Consider the following 16,000-nt stretch of genomic DNA (forward strand, 5'->3'; position numbering starts at 1 on the left):
TTTATCATGTAGAATTGGATTTTTAAAGTGAAGGAAGGTTTATCAAACTCAAGGCTATACGATGGATTCAAACATTACAATTTTTGTCGAGAAATGCCCAATTTAATATTTTCCTAAGGTTCTAAATTAGAACCGGTTTAAGAGACTATGCATTTATTGATAGAATATGGAACTTAAATATTTCTCATTTTTTCTGACCACAGGCTGACTTTAAAAACTTGTTATTTCTGTTGAATTACATTTGGCGCTAACCACCCTGAGGGATATAACGAAAAGAAAAATAAGTGGCAGCTGAATTTAGTAGGTCCACTGCTATGATTTGAGACTGTAAAAGCACATTCTCGTTAGAGTTACACTTAGAGTCTGCACCCTGATGGTCAAAAAGTAAAGTGAAGGTGGAAACTAGCAACACGCATGCTCAAAGCTGCTTCCAAAATGCTTCCTGTTGGACACTTACGTAACTTATCCTTCGATCCTGAACTTGGAGGAATTACTTGTGTATGAAAAGTTTCTTAATTTCTACCGGACTACACGGTGTCACATCCCACCGATATGTGGGCTCCAAATTATAAATGGTACTGCGATTTATGTGTGATGGATTTGAAAGAGCCAGTGAGAAAAACGGTTGTTACATTTTGAGGAAAACCGTGAAGAACGACGGTCAGGATATCCGGTCTTCCAGTATTTCCTGACTATGAGGGAGGGGGGTGATGATAATCATTCCAACACTGTGTTTCCTGCCCATTTACTGATGATGCACAAGTTTTACTGCAAAGAGGAACACTGTATGGGACATAATTTTATTTCGCCTAATGCTTCGTCAAGCGGGCGCCATATACGAGAAAGTTCCAAGGAGCTGCCATATAATCTAATGAGTTGAGTTTCCCTACGATGGGCCGTTACGAAGGAAGTAAATAGAATAAGTGTTACTAAAGTTTTTGGACTTTGTCCAGCGTCCGGTATTCTACAAAAAAAAAAAACTATGGAACATAACGTTTCGGAAACTCTTGTGTTCTCTCGTCTTTTAGAACACCGGGCTTTGGACAAATCCTAAAAACCCTAATAATTCTGAGTGTCAAAACCCTTTAAAATCTATTAAAAGTAAAGAGAAGCTCTGTAGAGTAGATTCTGCAATTGCATTTCCACGACGGGCGTCCGCGAGTTAATCTCACACAAACTGTTTACTGGAGACCACCAATAGTATTCACTGAAATCAGCAAAGTATTCTTTCGAGATGAACGTACTATCACATGATTAAATGACTATAGACAGGATTTGGATTGGTAATCGGATTTATTTTAAACTTACACTCATAACTTCAAATAACTACGACAGTCTTACTGAATTACAAGCTCAAAAGGTCATTGTATCTACAGCACACATAAATTCTTCTCAGTCGTCACTATCCCTTGCTTGGTAGCGGCTTTCAACGGCGAACGTTCCGCTTCCTCTGGGTTCCCGAACTGTCCCCCGCCTCAGCTACAAACTTCTCACTTCTCACAACTGCAACTCTCAGCCGACTCAAATGTGGACGTTCCTCTACTCCCGCGCTCACATTCTCGCAGGCTGGCGACCATCTCACATAAACCTCTTATTCGACTAACTGTCGCCTCAAGACTGTCTCATAACGGCAGTTGGTCCTCCTTATATAGAGTCCCGGCATGGACCCCACAGAAAACCTTCTTCCTTTATTGCGTATTCCCAAGTCAAAGTGGAAGTCGCACTGCGACTGACGGTCAGTCATTCAGTTTTGGTGTCGAGCTCCATCTGGGGCTCATGACCAGATATTTATTACTGTTTGAGAGTTACGGTCTTGATTTTGTGAGACGTCTTCTCTGGCGAAAGGACGGGTCTGCCTTTTGTATATGCTGCTGACCCTTGCCAGAGCAGTGTTTCTGGGATCCGAGTCCCTTGGGACTGCCACGACATTTTACTGTCTCAGATTTGATATTTCCTCTTTCGTCGCCTCCTACGACTTTACGTCTTCTCTGAATTCACTTCTCATATTGCACAGACACCATAGAAAACCACCTGTTATTGTAGACGTATTTATAGTTCCGTTGCTTAGAAAAGAATTGCATAACACCATCGTTCTCCTGTTGCCTGGCACGGACGACATAGAAAACACAGCCTCCTTTATTTTTGCGTAAACTAATAACAAACTCTTTATCAAGAATTTGTCTTCGCGAGAATTCTTTTACCAATATGTTGCCTAGCAATGAGCGTACATGTGATAGAGACTGTATTGAACTGTCTGTTGTTCCGTTTTATGAAAATGTTTTTTATTGAACTTTAAATATTGATATCTACAATTGTCTTCACGTTCTTTTTCACATAAAATATAGAAACCCGATGGTGGAATTTTGATCCTTATTTTTTTATTGCTAGTGGGGTGGGACTAAGTCCCTTGTACTGCGGCCACTTCTGGCCTATTGTACCAGCCCCCAGATGATAGGTGAGGGTGATTGTGGAGCAATTGGTGGAATGAAGATTGGCAGGGGAAACCGAAGTACTCGGGGAAAACCTGCCCCAGTGTCACTTTGACCACCACAAATCCAACTTGACCATACCCGGGATTGAACCCGGGCCGCCGCCGTGGGAAGCCAGCGACTAACCGCTTGAGCTATGGCGCGGCCTTGATCCATATTTAATGGTGTTTCCACAGTGCAGTTTAAAAAAATATTCTTTGCCGCAATTTTTTTTTATTAATTTTCTTCCATGTATACTATTTCTATGTCGACTCTTGGCCTGCCTTTTATAGTTTTCAATCAGTTTCATGGTCATTTTGATGAATACATGTAGTTCCAGTTGGTATTCCTTTGATGAGGTATTTTCCTATATGTGCGCTAGATGCTCGTTGTTATGGCCGTGATGTGGTGTGTCTACAGTCTGTTGTAAACCTTGCTTATTGTACATATGGAGGAAAAGTTTAATGTGGAACTCTTTCTCAAAAGTATGTACAACCGGCAAGTTCCATGACAGACGATACACACTTCATATCACAAGCCAAAACAAGAAAACCATCGGGGAGAGAGAACATTCACCACACACACGGGAGCGCAGGCACCACGTAACCAAAGGGAAGAGATCACATCAAAGGAAAATTAACTGAGCTAACACAAACTCTACAAAGTAACCAAATGGATGATTGAAAATTTGACGAGACAGGTCAATAACGAACACGGAGAAATTATACATCGAAGAACATTTCGCAGAAAATTGTGGTAGGAAATATCTTTAAAGAAATTGTACAATGGTCACAATACCGACTACCGAAAAAATAATCCAAAGTCGGTGTGTTATATTTTAGATGAAAAGAAAATTCTTGACTCCCCACTATTTAAAGCTTAAACAAAAACATTTTCACACAACAAAATAACACCAAACTAATCGTCATAGTCTATAATACTCGCTGAGTAATTTGACTTGTTTCATTCTGGTCCGTCACACTAACAATTACAAAGACAAAACAACTCCGTCCAGTGTGACTATTGAAGTTTTTACTACTTGAAAACTTAACAGCCTTACTTGTTTCGGTCCCTATAGACCATCATCAGGGGGCATCGATATTTTTTTGGAAACTGCTATCACAGTGGGTGTTTGGAGTGTTAAAATACATATACATACAGTGTTTGTGTTGCACAATATATACAAAATCCAACTTTTCCACAATTACAGCAGCTTTCTTGGTATATTAAAGTTTTTAAAACTTTGTTGTTTAAGTTAAAATTTATAAACCAATTAGGTTCGTGTCCCTTCTCCTATCGTCTTTCTTGATGGGGGCTGAACTTGTGCCGCCTGTCTATCTTGAGAATGAGATTCTTGGTATCGTCCTGTGTTGTTCGTGCACGCCACGAACAACTCCGCGTGCTGTGTTGTTTTTACTGTAAAAACAACACATCACGCTACGAACAGACATAGGAGGACAACAATAACTACCTACCCAAGGAAGACAGCGGGCAGAAGTTCGGCCCCGTCAAGAAAAACGAAAGGTCACGGGACACGAACCTAATTGGTTTATAAATTTTCACTTAAATAACAAAAGGTTTAAAAAGAAACTTTAATGCATCAAGGACAGTTGCTGTAGTTGTAAGAAATTTGGATTTTTTATAAAGTGTATATTACAAATATTGTATATTTATATATTTTAAAAATCAAAACACCCAATGTAGTATTAGTTTCTGAAAGTATTGATGTTCCTTCAGATGATGGTCTATAGGGACTGAAACATGTTGGGGTGCTAAGAAGTGAAGTAGTAAAAACTTCAACAGTCACACTGGACGGAATTATTTTATCATTTGTAATATTGTTAGTGTGACGGACCAGAATGAAACAAATCAAATGATCTAATGTATTTATATAACTGTAGTTTTACTGTCACGGGTTATCAAGTGACTGAAGTTACCTCTCACTGGAGAACACAACAGATTAGGTGTCTTATCACTTCACTCGAGGACGGAAACAGATCCAGTTTCCGAAATGTTCTGTTCTCTAGTTCATGGACAGAACCCCAATAATTCTGAGTGTTTCGTCAGTATTTAACACAATGGTATGCTCATTTGTTGTGAGTGAAGAAATTTCAAGTTCTGCTTCGATACACTGGTTCACAGACTACATTACTCTAACTGGTATGCTTCAACTTTAATTTTTAACAGATAACAATGTCAGTAGCCTTTCTTTTAATTCGCGTGTCCCCCAAATCACACATGGACCTGCGGTTCTCCCTCGTGCCGTCTGATTGGTACTTTGCTGGAAAGGCATGCAAGGGATATGAACATTCCCGTTATCTGCGTAACAGTTTTTATCAACATTTCTATCGCAAAATCTTGATATAGAACATCGTTAAAAGTTTCGCAGTTCACAACTGTCGTGCAGTTGAGGGCCCAGGGGATAAAAATAAGGAAGACAAAAGCAGAATTAAGGAAGGAAGTGCAGAGGACAGGCGTTAACGTCAGAAAGAAGCAAAAACATGCGGAAAGAAATGAGTTTTTATGACCTCAATCTCTTTTATCTCCCGTCCCAACAGAATTACTTTTCCCTAGAATTTCTTGATGTTAAGAATAACTGTCTACTTTCTTTTCAATATAAATTGAGTATCTGCTACGATAAAGAGGGAATAACTTTATTATGCAGGCGTAAGTCACTGTAAGAACATAATATATATTAGATTTTTATAGAATCAGATTGGCGCATGTATTCAAAGAATTTAAAGCGAGTAATATTGTTGGCAGGGGCATCATAGGAATGTGAGAGATTGTTGTGGATAGGAGAGGCTTTGTGAGAAGGCCGCAGATGTGTATTATTCATAAGAGGTATTTATGAAGTGCGCCGCTGAGATGGTTTCATACGTCGTGACATATGTAAAAATTTTATGAAGATTGGTAAAGACGTTCAAGCAATATTAAGGTTTCGCCTCAGTAATTTTAAATAATGTAATATTGGTATTACTGACGAATGGAATTTATGAAGCACGCCGTTGCTATGGACTGAGATGCCGTGATATATATGTATATATAAAGTTTAATGAAGATGCGTTCATGCATTAATGTTCAGAAGAGAACTACATACAGAAACACAGACATCAAAGGAGTCTCGTTAAGTCTACTTTCATTTGTATTAATAAGGACAGTAGGCTACAGATAGAAATGAGGTCTTATAATCGCAATTCTATTTATCTGACGTCCCACCGGTCATTTTGTCAAAATCGAGTATTGCCCCCCTAAAATGAAACACACTTTTTTTTTCAAGAATTGGATTTTTACAAAAATGAACATTTAACTTTAATACTACTTAGTAATGGAAATTCGTATTTACAAGGCTTCACGCCTTACTCCGTCACAGTCACGTGACACTGGGCCCACGGATTTAGAAACATTAAGCTGGGCACTCTAACTAAAAAGACATGGTTTTACGTAGTCCTTTGCTTCCCCGTTCTGTGTGCATCGGGACCCTGAATGACAAGGATTATCACGCAGCAGTGCATTGCATATCGACCACGGCGCATGCGCGTTTTGACGCTGGCAACTTGAGAATGGCTTGATAATGACAGGGCGGCACTGTTGTGGCGTCACTTCACCCCCTACTGAACACGAAACCCGACACCCCCGCAGGAAATTTCCGGGAGAGTATCTCAATTCGGTCACGACTACTTCCTCCCAATTAGGTCCCCGTCCATAATTTAGGGCCTGCCAATCACCTTGTCATCCGATGCCATATCAGGTCCGGGGTGACAAAATTGTGGAACAGCCCGGAAAATGGGCACATGTCTGTTTCGATAATACTACTCCGGTGTGAATCTAGACATCTCGGAAAACAAATACTGGCCACGGCTTGGATAAACATTAACTTCCTTCTTAAAGGCAAATTTATTTACAAATACTCCTTTACATAAAAATAGAAACTAAAAGTTAATCAGTAGAAATTTCTATACATTTCGGCCGAATTTGGCCATCTTCAGGCAACTGTCTAACTTGCCAAATTATTAAACTATATTAACTTAAGAAATAATTAATCTTAATTGCATTGAAAATACAGTGTAGCAATTTGAGTAGTTAGTTGCCTGAAGATAGCCGAGTACTGCCAAAACATGTAGCAATTTCTATTTGTTAAATTTTAATTTTTATGTAAAAGAATAATTGTAAATAAAGTTTCTTTTAAGACGGAAGTGAATGAAGCTGAAATTCATCCAGTATTGAGTAACAGCCTTCATATTCATACAAAATATAATTTGCATTAGTAACTTTCTATGGAAGTAAGGCTCAAATAGGGCCGCGTCACAGCTCAAGCGGTTAGTCGCTGGCTTCCCACCGTGGCGGCTCGGGTTCGATCCCGGATCTGATCAAGTTGGATTTGTGGTGGACAAAGTGGCGCTGGGGCGGGTTTTCTCCGAGTACTTCGGTTTCCCCTCCAAATCTTCATTCCACCAAATTCTCCATCATCCTAATCACCGGGGGCAGGTACAATAGGCCAATCAGTGGTCGCCGTGCCGAGTGGACCCAGCTGGACTCCACCCCTCACTAAGCGAATTGAAAAAAAAAGGCTCAAATTTAGATTACAGAAACTCACTTTTAGCTGGAAGATAATCATTCACTTCGAACAACTCAATATATTGTAAGAGCATTTCTTTATGGCATAATTTTCTGCTCTGGGTACATGAATTCGTCATGCTTTTTACCAAAATATCTTAATGGTAACGAAGAGCGTCAATGGAAGTGTGGGTCTGGCTTTAGTGCGTCACAAGGATCGGATTATTCTGTGTAGCGGCGATGTTCCTAAAAGCTTACACAAGCCGTAAGGATCACAGAGTGAAACACAAAACATACAAAGAGAAGAAAATAAACACACGTGTTCTCCTTCTCTTTGGCCACCATACAAGGTAACAAAGGGAAGGAAACAGAATCCGTGAAAACAAGTTCTTTGTTCCTTTGAGCGCCATCTGCCACAAACAGTCCGGATTCCAACATACATTTACGTGGGAAGTTATTAGGCTTTTCATGAAAATATGAGTCAGTACTTTGATATGAAATCATATTCAACCAACAAGTTTGTCTGTATTACTGAGTAATCACAACTGCAGTGTGAAGTAGCATATTCCTGTGAAACGCTTTTCAATGAAAAATACAGCAGCGTATGGGAGGATTTAACAAGGCTTGAGAATACAGAATCCACCGTAATTAGTTGGGACTCCTGTCAAAATAGAAAAAATACCAAGAAACTGACTGTAAGCTGTCTGTGCGTGATGATGAGACCGTGTTTGTTCTCTATCTGCTGAGAAAGGATTTCATATCCGAGACAGTCCGACGGGTTTTGACAGAACGTACTGTTAGATGTCGACACACACACATCGGTTGAGCTTCTTTGATTTTGCTGCGTGTCTCAATTTTTGCGCCTGTTTCATAAGAGCACAGACTGATTTCCACCAAACTCCTTAAAATACGTGTATGTAGCGACACTGATAACTCCAGTACCTATTTATATAACTTGAGACCATTAATTACTATATAAATTTTCATTTCGTGCATCTTGTTATGTTTATTATATAAAATTCTTTATTGGAATCCGCCGAAATATGTAGCTAAGGTAATGGTTGACCTTGACCGTTACGTTGTTGTGGTACGACGAATTCCGTCCCCCTCCCCCGCGGTGACGTAACAGCACTTCCCACAGTGACGTAACAGGGGACACCGCGGTTACTACGCGGCAATAAACAACTCTCGGCAGCGTTCCCCAGCAACGCCTGTAAACACGACGTTACGCAACAGTCTCAAATCTGAGACAGTAAAATATGATCTCGAGTCCCAAGGGTCTCAGAACCGAGAAAGACTGCACTGGCAAGGGCCAGCAGCATATACAAAAGGCAGACCCGTCCTCTTGTCAGAGAGGGAGCCCCCCCCCAAAAAAAACAAGACCGTAAATGCCAAACAGTAACAAATATGTGTTCATGAGCCCCAGCCTGGACTCGACACCAAGGCTTACTGACTGAATGACTTACCGCCAGTCGCAATGTGACTTGGACTTGGAGTAACCAGTCAGTTGCCGGAGTGAATGGAAGCAGGAGAAGTAATTGTGATACTGCCGATGGCAGTAACTGTGAGATTGTAAATTGTGTAAATGTAAGAGCGAATGTGAAATAAAATTCGCTATATCCAAGACGGCGTGAAGTTATCTGTCGTGTGACCTACCCAACACTGGACAATACTTTATAAATAAATGATTTTATTTATTTTTTACTCAAAATTTAGTTATAACATTTGCATTTTATTAAGACAATTGTGAGTATCGCGTGTCGTATTATCTTGTTCGTACTGGTTTTATGGAGTATCAACAAAAATCAATTCGAATGTTATAGACGTCTGTTTATTCAGAATTGTCGCTGTTGAAACAGGAAGTTAATTCTGGCTTGGGACAAAGACGAGACAAGATACACGTACATGGCGCCAACATGCCACACAAACCGCTACAGAAAATAACTTAGAAGAACCAAGATAATCATGGTAAAATTAGTGGAGGAACTCGCAATTTCAGCTCCACCAAGAGCGTAAATCCTAAATTATCAAAGATAGCCTTGGACTGGTTCTTCACGAGACGATCTCCACGCCACTCGTGACAGCGAGGACAATCGCTAAACACGTTTACAATTAGAATCGACTTAAAAGACTTCATAGAATATTAAGAAAGTGTTCTTGTTCAACGAAAACAAGTAAATTCATTTAAGTGGAGCTAAAGTCAAGAATAAATTCATTTACAACGTTCACCAGTAAAGAGGAACCATGAAATCACAGCATGTTTTTCTATCATACTTTTGCAGGACACCAGTGAGTGCTTAGTTTTGGTAACCACAACGCTGGACTATCACACTATCACTCATTGAAACTTGTGGTCATTCATTATCACTGAGACTCCAATGTAAACGGACACTGCAAGTAGCCCACACCTCCCAGTTAACCCAATCAATCCAGATTCGTCTGAACCATGAATCCCCGTAATAAATAAATCAATCAAGGTAGGGGAGCTGTATCAATATCTTGCAAGAACTGCATGTAGATCTACATGGAATATCATATGTGCAGATCCCACCAATATGTACAACTTTCTTTCAAACGATAAATGTTGGCATGACGCCTGAAAGCCAGAACAGAGGAGCCAGAATAGAGGTTCATTGCTAGGCAACGGCTCGTCAAGCAAGTTCCCGCGAAAATTAATATGAAAGCAACAGTGGAGAGATGGTTACAAAGCGGAGTTCTTTGTTGGGTCAACTCAGGCTATATAACGAGAATTCTAGACCAGATGAGAGTCAACCCCGCTTGGAGACGGGGTAGAATACCTCCACTGTAGCGCTGCGAGTCGTAGGAGGAGAAAAAAAGGGATCCCAGTGCCTACTGGTACAGCTGGGCCACTCTGTTCCTGGGGTATATGAATACTTGGACCTGGCCCTCCAGGTGGGGGAATCTCGAATATGAGATAGTAAAATATGGAGTCCCACGGGACTTGGACACGAGAATTACTGCACTGGCGAGGACCAGAAACAAGTTTGAAATACTGACCAATCCTCTCGTAAAGTAGGATCTTATATAAGGATTTTGAATTGTTTCATTTTTGGTCCGTTACACTATCAATCACAAAGTTAATAGAAAGTCCGTCGAGTGTAACAATTTGTAGGTCACTTCTTTATCACTTCTGCCTTACATGTTTCGGTTTGACACAACCATCATCAGAGGCACTTACTACAATTATGGAAACACTGTCGTTGTTTATGATGTTCACAGTTATGTTTGTTGTGTGGACGCTGCTACAATATGTTGACGTGTAAAAGCACAACACTTGCTAGGATAGTTGAGTACACTATCAATTCTCACTTTCCATCCGAAACTGTTTTTAAGTTAAAACGCTAATGTTAAAATATTTAAAACATTTAAAACATTTGATGTAAAATGCTAAGCTCCTCCTTGTTAATTCATCCCGAAGATGGGAGATGTCAGCTTGAGGTTGTATGGCTTATGGTTAGATGTTTCGTATGTGCTGTGTGTTGTGTTGGTTGTGTCAAACCGAAACATGTAAGGCAGAAGTGATAAAGAAGTGACCTACAAATTGTTACACTCGACGGACTTTCTATTAACTTTGTTATATAAGGACTATAATCCCAAATGTTCGGTTGAAAGAAAATACTGGTCGTTGAGTCTCAACGGGCTTGGCGACAAGACGAACTGATTGGCGGTAAACCGCCAGTTGTAAAGTAACTCTGACTGTGAAATGAGAGTTAGTTGGGAATCGGCAGTCGAAGATAATTGAGAAAAGATCGCAAACATGTCTCGGCCCCAACTGGCGATCATGAGGTGCCTTAATTTGCCAAAACTCTTATCCTGTGTTGAATGTCACTCATTCACTTCACATGTAACTGCAATATTTAAATGTTGCAATCACAATCTAGCTAACGTTAATTAAATTACTATACGCTGTAATCTACTTCTGATAAAATTCATTAAATTTCTTCTGTAGAATTCTATTTACACCTAACAAGAACGTCGTCCACTTGGCCCGACACCCGCACCTGCTCTGCTGCTTCGCTCGCGGATTTCTTCTTGTCTTCTACTTTGGAGATGGAGGCGATACGTTCCTCCGAAACGTCGGTTAACAATTTCTATACGGCACCACATCCCAGAAGACGGCTTTCTTCATAGTCACCGCCGTGAAAACCTCAAATCTTTCCTTGGATGTTTATATTGTAAGGGCCTGTTGTTTTCTGCATGTAAGCCATTTGTTCTGGTTACGTTTTGCCCCTTGCTTGTATATCGTTCATTCTAAAAAGCGTGTTTTGTTGCCCTCTCTTGTAACACTGATGTTCTTGGATGTAACACCGTGTAGTCCTTTGAAAATTGGCCGGTGTCTTGGAAAGAACTTGTCTTTCCCGTCTTCAGGGTCGACGAATAAGCCAAGAAAGGAACCAGGACTAAGAGTTTAGCAAGAAGAGGGACTCTTCATGATTTCAGTCACTCACAGACTTTCTTTCATATATGAACTTTTTATAAAACTCTTCGTTTTTCCTATGCCTATCAAATCAGACTACTACTTGAATTGCAGTGGGAGTCGTGGAAAAGGAAAACTCCAGGTTCAACAATTTTACTTTTCTCTTTTGAGTGAATTCAAAGCGGAAAGAAAGAAAGAAAGAAACTTCTCGGTAGGTCTGATTAAACATTTGGACATATATTATGTAAATTGAAAATAAGGAGACCGAAAGAGGTCATTTGCATGCAATAATATTCATATATTCCTAAGTATATATAAGTGGCTGCTGCTAGTCTGCCGATACTCTATAAAATCATCAGCGAATGCAGAGCCCACGATTTTCATATCGTCTGGTTTATTTACTCAGTGAAATGAAAAGATCTGGCAACTGAACAGAGACTGTATAGACCCGTTTCTACGTATAATACATTTCTTGTTTTATAAAAGACATTTACTCCTAAGGCACAAACGTACCAGTTTATCTGCCCTCTCGTAGCACTAATTTTGAAATCTATGGAAGCAATTATAATATAATTATAATAGGAGACAAACGTTAAAAGCTACATTGAAGTTGTGCTTTTTAAATTCCTTTCTATTAGAAAGGACATAATGAAGGCCGCGCAACTTTCGAGGAGGAACTGAAAGTATTTAAATTCAATGTCACGACTTATATTCTTGTATACTAAGCGATACTGACATTCAGAACGTATACAGCCCTTGTGAAAATGATTTTATATAAATTTGAATCTTCTAGATGGTGACATCGCTTAGTCTTGTAGATAGACACCTAATTCCAGAGGAACAGGTACCTCCATACTCAGGATCGCCCTGAGAAAGAAAGTGGCAGTTTCCTCAGAAATATCGATATCCACCTGCGAGACTACACTGTCTCATAATTCAGAACACCACAACATCAACATTCACATGAAAAGAAAGAGTGGAAATAATATGCCCTCGTGCAAAATCTGCATTTAGGTGGAGATGGTGTTCACTACCGACGAAATGCAGGGAGGTATGAGCCCCTGTATCGTGATAGATCGTAGACATAGGCAATCTTCTGGGATATAACGCCATGTTACCCGCTGAATAATAAGTAGCAAGCTTCATGTTATTGCACAGTTCCGTTATTCTTCGACCCTGAAGATGGAAACTACACTTTTCCCCCGAAACATCGGCTGACTTTCAGATGACTGCGTGATATTTCATAAAAGGTGTAGCTCTGCATATCCACCGCTGTGAGAAACTCAAGTCCTGCATATATAGGAACGTGTGTGTATACTCGTATGTATCAAGAATTACGGACATAGCGACAATGCGAAAATACAAACTTAACGTAATGCAATTCATTCCATACACGTACACTCAGGTTGAAGTCTTTATCTGTCTCTTCATTAGGGATCCTAGCGCTACACTCTTCTGCTCGCTTCCAACGTAACGTCAGGGTTTAGGAATTAATACGAGAAGTAAATTCGGACTAATATACGACCTTAATTTAACTTGAAATCAAAATCATGATTTTAGTGCTAATTTTAAACACGAGGCAATTATTTTGATCTGTCTCCAGTTTAGCCCTCAAGAATATAGACTGAATTTCCAGATATTTTCTCTATAGATTTGGATGGATAAAGAAAACAGACACAGGCATCTCGAAATAAATCTTGAACTGTGTACATCCTGATGTATGTATGACACTCATCCACCTTACTTGTATAAAAACATAAATTTAATAACTATGCACGCTGTATTCATGTTAATTGTTTTACAAAATGCGATATTATTTTAAACGTCACAGCTTTGCCAAGAGGGGCAACATGGGTATCACTGATAAGCACGCGGTACTTTTGCTCGTACATTCCTGCATAATTGGAGCTACAGCACAGTTCAGGTAGGCAGAAAGAATAATACGAATTAGTCCATCTGCTACACACTGGCAGCATGTCATGACGTCATGTAACATGATTAGATGAGACAGAGCGAGCTCTAGAACGCAGTTGTGTGTGTGTGTCCATCCCACAGGATTGCTACGACAGCATTCGCTATATCTAGTCGAAACTCTAAATATTAGGAATCATATTGGAATCAGAGAACAAAAGCAGGTGTAAGCGGGTAAGGCGGACAACCTTATCGCAATCTTTGAGCCGATTGGGACCCTCAACGTCTCACAACCCTATGGGCCTTCACGGCATGGTACAGGGATAGCTTTACTTTATACGTATATATATATATATACACGTACTTCAACACCCAATAGGCTCTACATTTGTCATATTCTGATGACAAAAGCCAAAAGTACAGTTCTACCCTTGTATACCATTTTCCGTAGAGCATTACTGCGAACGAAATGTGTCTAATACAGATAAGTCATTAGCTTCCCTTCAAATATTAAATCAGTTATAACGACTCACTATCCTGCAGGCACTATCCTGTCTTTAGTTATGGGAGTTTGTAATAATTCCTGATCCTTGAACTGAAAAGTTTCCCGAAACAAAATCCAATTCCCTGCTTAGAGAAAAGGACGGAACAGGCCGCCTCATGAGAATTAGACAGAGATGAGCCTTCTCAACTTCCTGTTCTCCAACCGAAGTGTTTTCACAGTCGGAACGCACTTCCTAACACATGTATACGTGCCCACACAGAACTGTGACTCAGAATTCACGGAACATAGGAATGAAGCCGAGTTGTGTGGATTAAGTCACGTAAAGGAAACGGGGAGCTTTTGCAAGATTCTTGCAAACTGCCTTAAATTTAGGTCGTTTTGTAAACTTCAAGAAGAGTTTGTGGCCATTCTGAACTCGTAACGTTATGGGGCACAGCGCACACCTGCAGTAAATAACTTTTCTGCTCCATCGTTGGAACAATGGGAATGTATTAACACTGTTCCGTAATTTGCAGGATTGTGCTCATAATAAAGGTGCTACTGGTCTCGTGGATGTTCTCAGCCCCCTTATCATTGATCTGAACAACATACTGTGTAATCCTGCTGCAAGGAACTGCAAGACAAGTCCTCCTGTCTTGAAAACTTTAACGCAAAGTATAAATGTAGGAGAACATCTGGTTCAGTGGCCATCAATCTTGCTTCGTGTTCCGGACCAGCAGGACTCAAAGTCAGAAACGCAAATTGATTCAGTTTGCTATTGTATGCAGACACACTTTCGAGGCTCTAACTACTCACATGGTTTAGGAAACTTCTTGAAAAACTGAAAACATATGTTTAAACGTGATAAAAAAACTTTACTCTAATATGGAGCTCGGAATCTCTCTACTGTGTTAAGAGGCTGTGAAAGCTACCTATTCTGGAACAGCTGATTCCAGTCTATTTTAATATTATACCGCAGCTACAGAAATTACGAAGTGTTAAATATAAGAAAACGGACAACTGGTAAAGAGGTAGGACCTCTGAGTGATGTAGGTAATGATTCCTGGCCTCGGTATTTGCTCAGGAGGCAACAAACCATGAGAGAATTCAACCACTAATCCGATATCAATCCGAACCGAATAAGTACCAAACACCCGTTCACATCTGCACCATTTTCGATAAAACAGCTGGAACGCAGTTACCACTGATCACATATAAGCACCAGGTGACTGCACTGGCCATCCTGTTTAGTATATACATAAGCGAGAATTCCCACATGTGTCACATGACTGTATTGTTAGTCCTCTTCGGTTATATATAAGCGGGATTCCCCACATGTGTATGACAGTGTTGCCAATCCTGTTCAGTGGGACTTCCCACATGTGCCAGCTGATAGTGACGACGGTTAACTTCAGTACATAAATAAACGGAACTTCCCACACATACATATCAGCTGACTTCACGACAGTTCATGGCTTTGTCTTTTCCATTGGCTTGGAGATTTATAGGACGGAACATATGAGTAGAAACTAAATCGAAATACAAAGGGAGGTTCATTTCCGTGCTCTTCCTCCGTAGGGCTGAGGTTATTACAAGAGATTCCATTACAAAGACGGAAGCACATCTTGTATGCAGTGGTTTACAGGAGGGATATGTTGTGATCAATTAATATCCAGTAGGTCGGTGTTCTGGTCATCGTGTTATTCATGTCTGCATGTCTGTTTCAAGGGGTCCAAGCTGATTGGAAGCGATCTACCTCTGGCTGCCACACTGGAAAAACAACAGTAATTATGGCTGGAGTGGACTGCCAGACGCCCAAATTATACTCTGAAGGTCCAAGTGAGTTCGCATTTATTTTGATACGCAAATTTTTCGATGTTAGTCATATCATGAAGACGGAGGCAGTAGATTGCTGTGAAATGTTGGTAACCATCTACGAAACTATACGGAAATACACACGAGGACCATAACCACAACATTTACCGTAACGAGTAACTGAAATCTCATAGCGACTGAACGTATTTGAAAAGAGGTTAATTTTTTCGTATGAGAACCTGGGACTGAGACTGGTAGAAAGACTGCCTATACTTGGAGGAACCTGCAGCCTCCGTTCTCAGCAGAACGTGCCTCCTAAACGTCCAT

General features: G+C 40.2%; 1 protein-coding gene and 1 long non-coding RNA gene across 2 annotated transcripts in view; one reads left to right on the forward strand and one right to left on the reverse strand.

The window, feature by feature from the left end:
* The window catches only part of LOC117282902, a 41,116-nt gene extending 25,431 nt beyond the window's left edge, over positions 1-15,685 (forward strand). Inside the window, exon 3 of the long non-coding RNA XR_004513812.1 lies at positions 15,587-15,685. This is a non-coding gene — a long non-coding RNA (uncharacterized LOC117282902). The remainder of the gene's footprint in view (positions 1-15,586) is intronic.
* The window catches only part of LOC111871793 (hemicentin-1-like), a 475,354-nt gene that overhangs the window by 198,684 nt on the left and 260,670 nt on the right, over positions 1-16,000 (reverse strand). The window lies entirely within an intron of this gene.

Source organism: Cryptotermes secundus, unplaced genomic scaffold, assembly GCF_002891405.2.
Source record: "Cryptotermes secundus unplaced genomic scaffold, Csec_1.0 scaffold873, whole genome shotgun sequence".
Lineage (NCBI taxonomy): Eukaryota > Metazoa > Arthropoda > Insecta > Blattodea > Kalotermitidae > Cryptotermes > Cryptotermes secundus.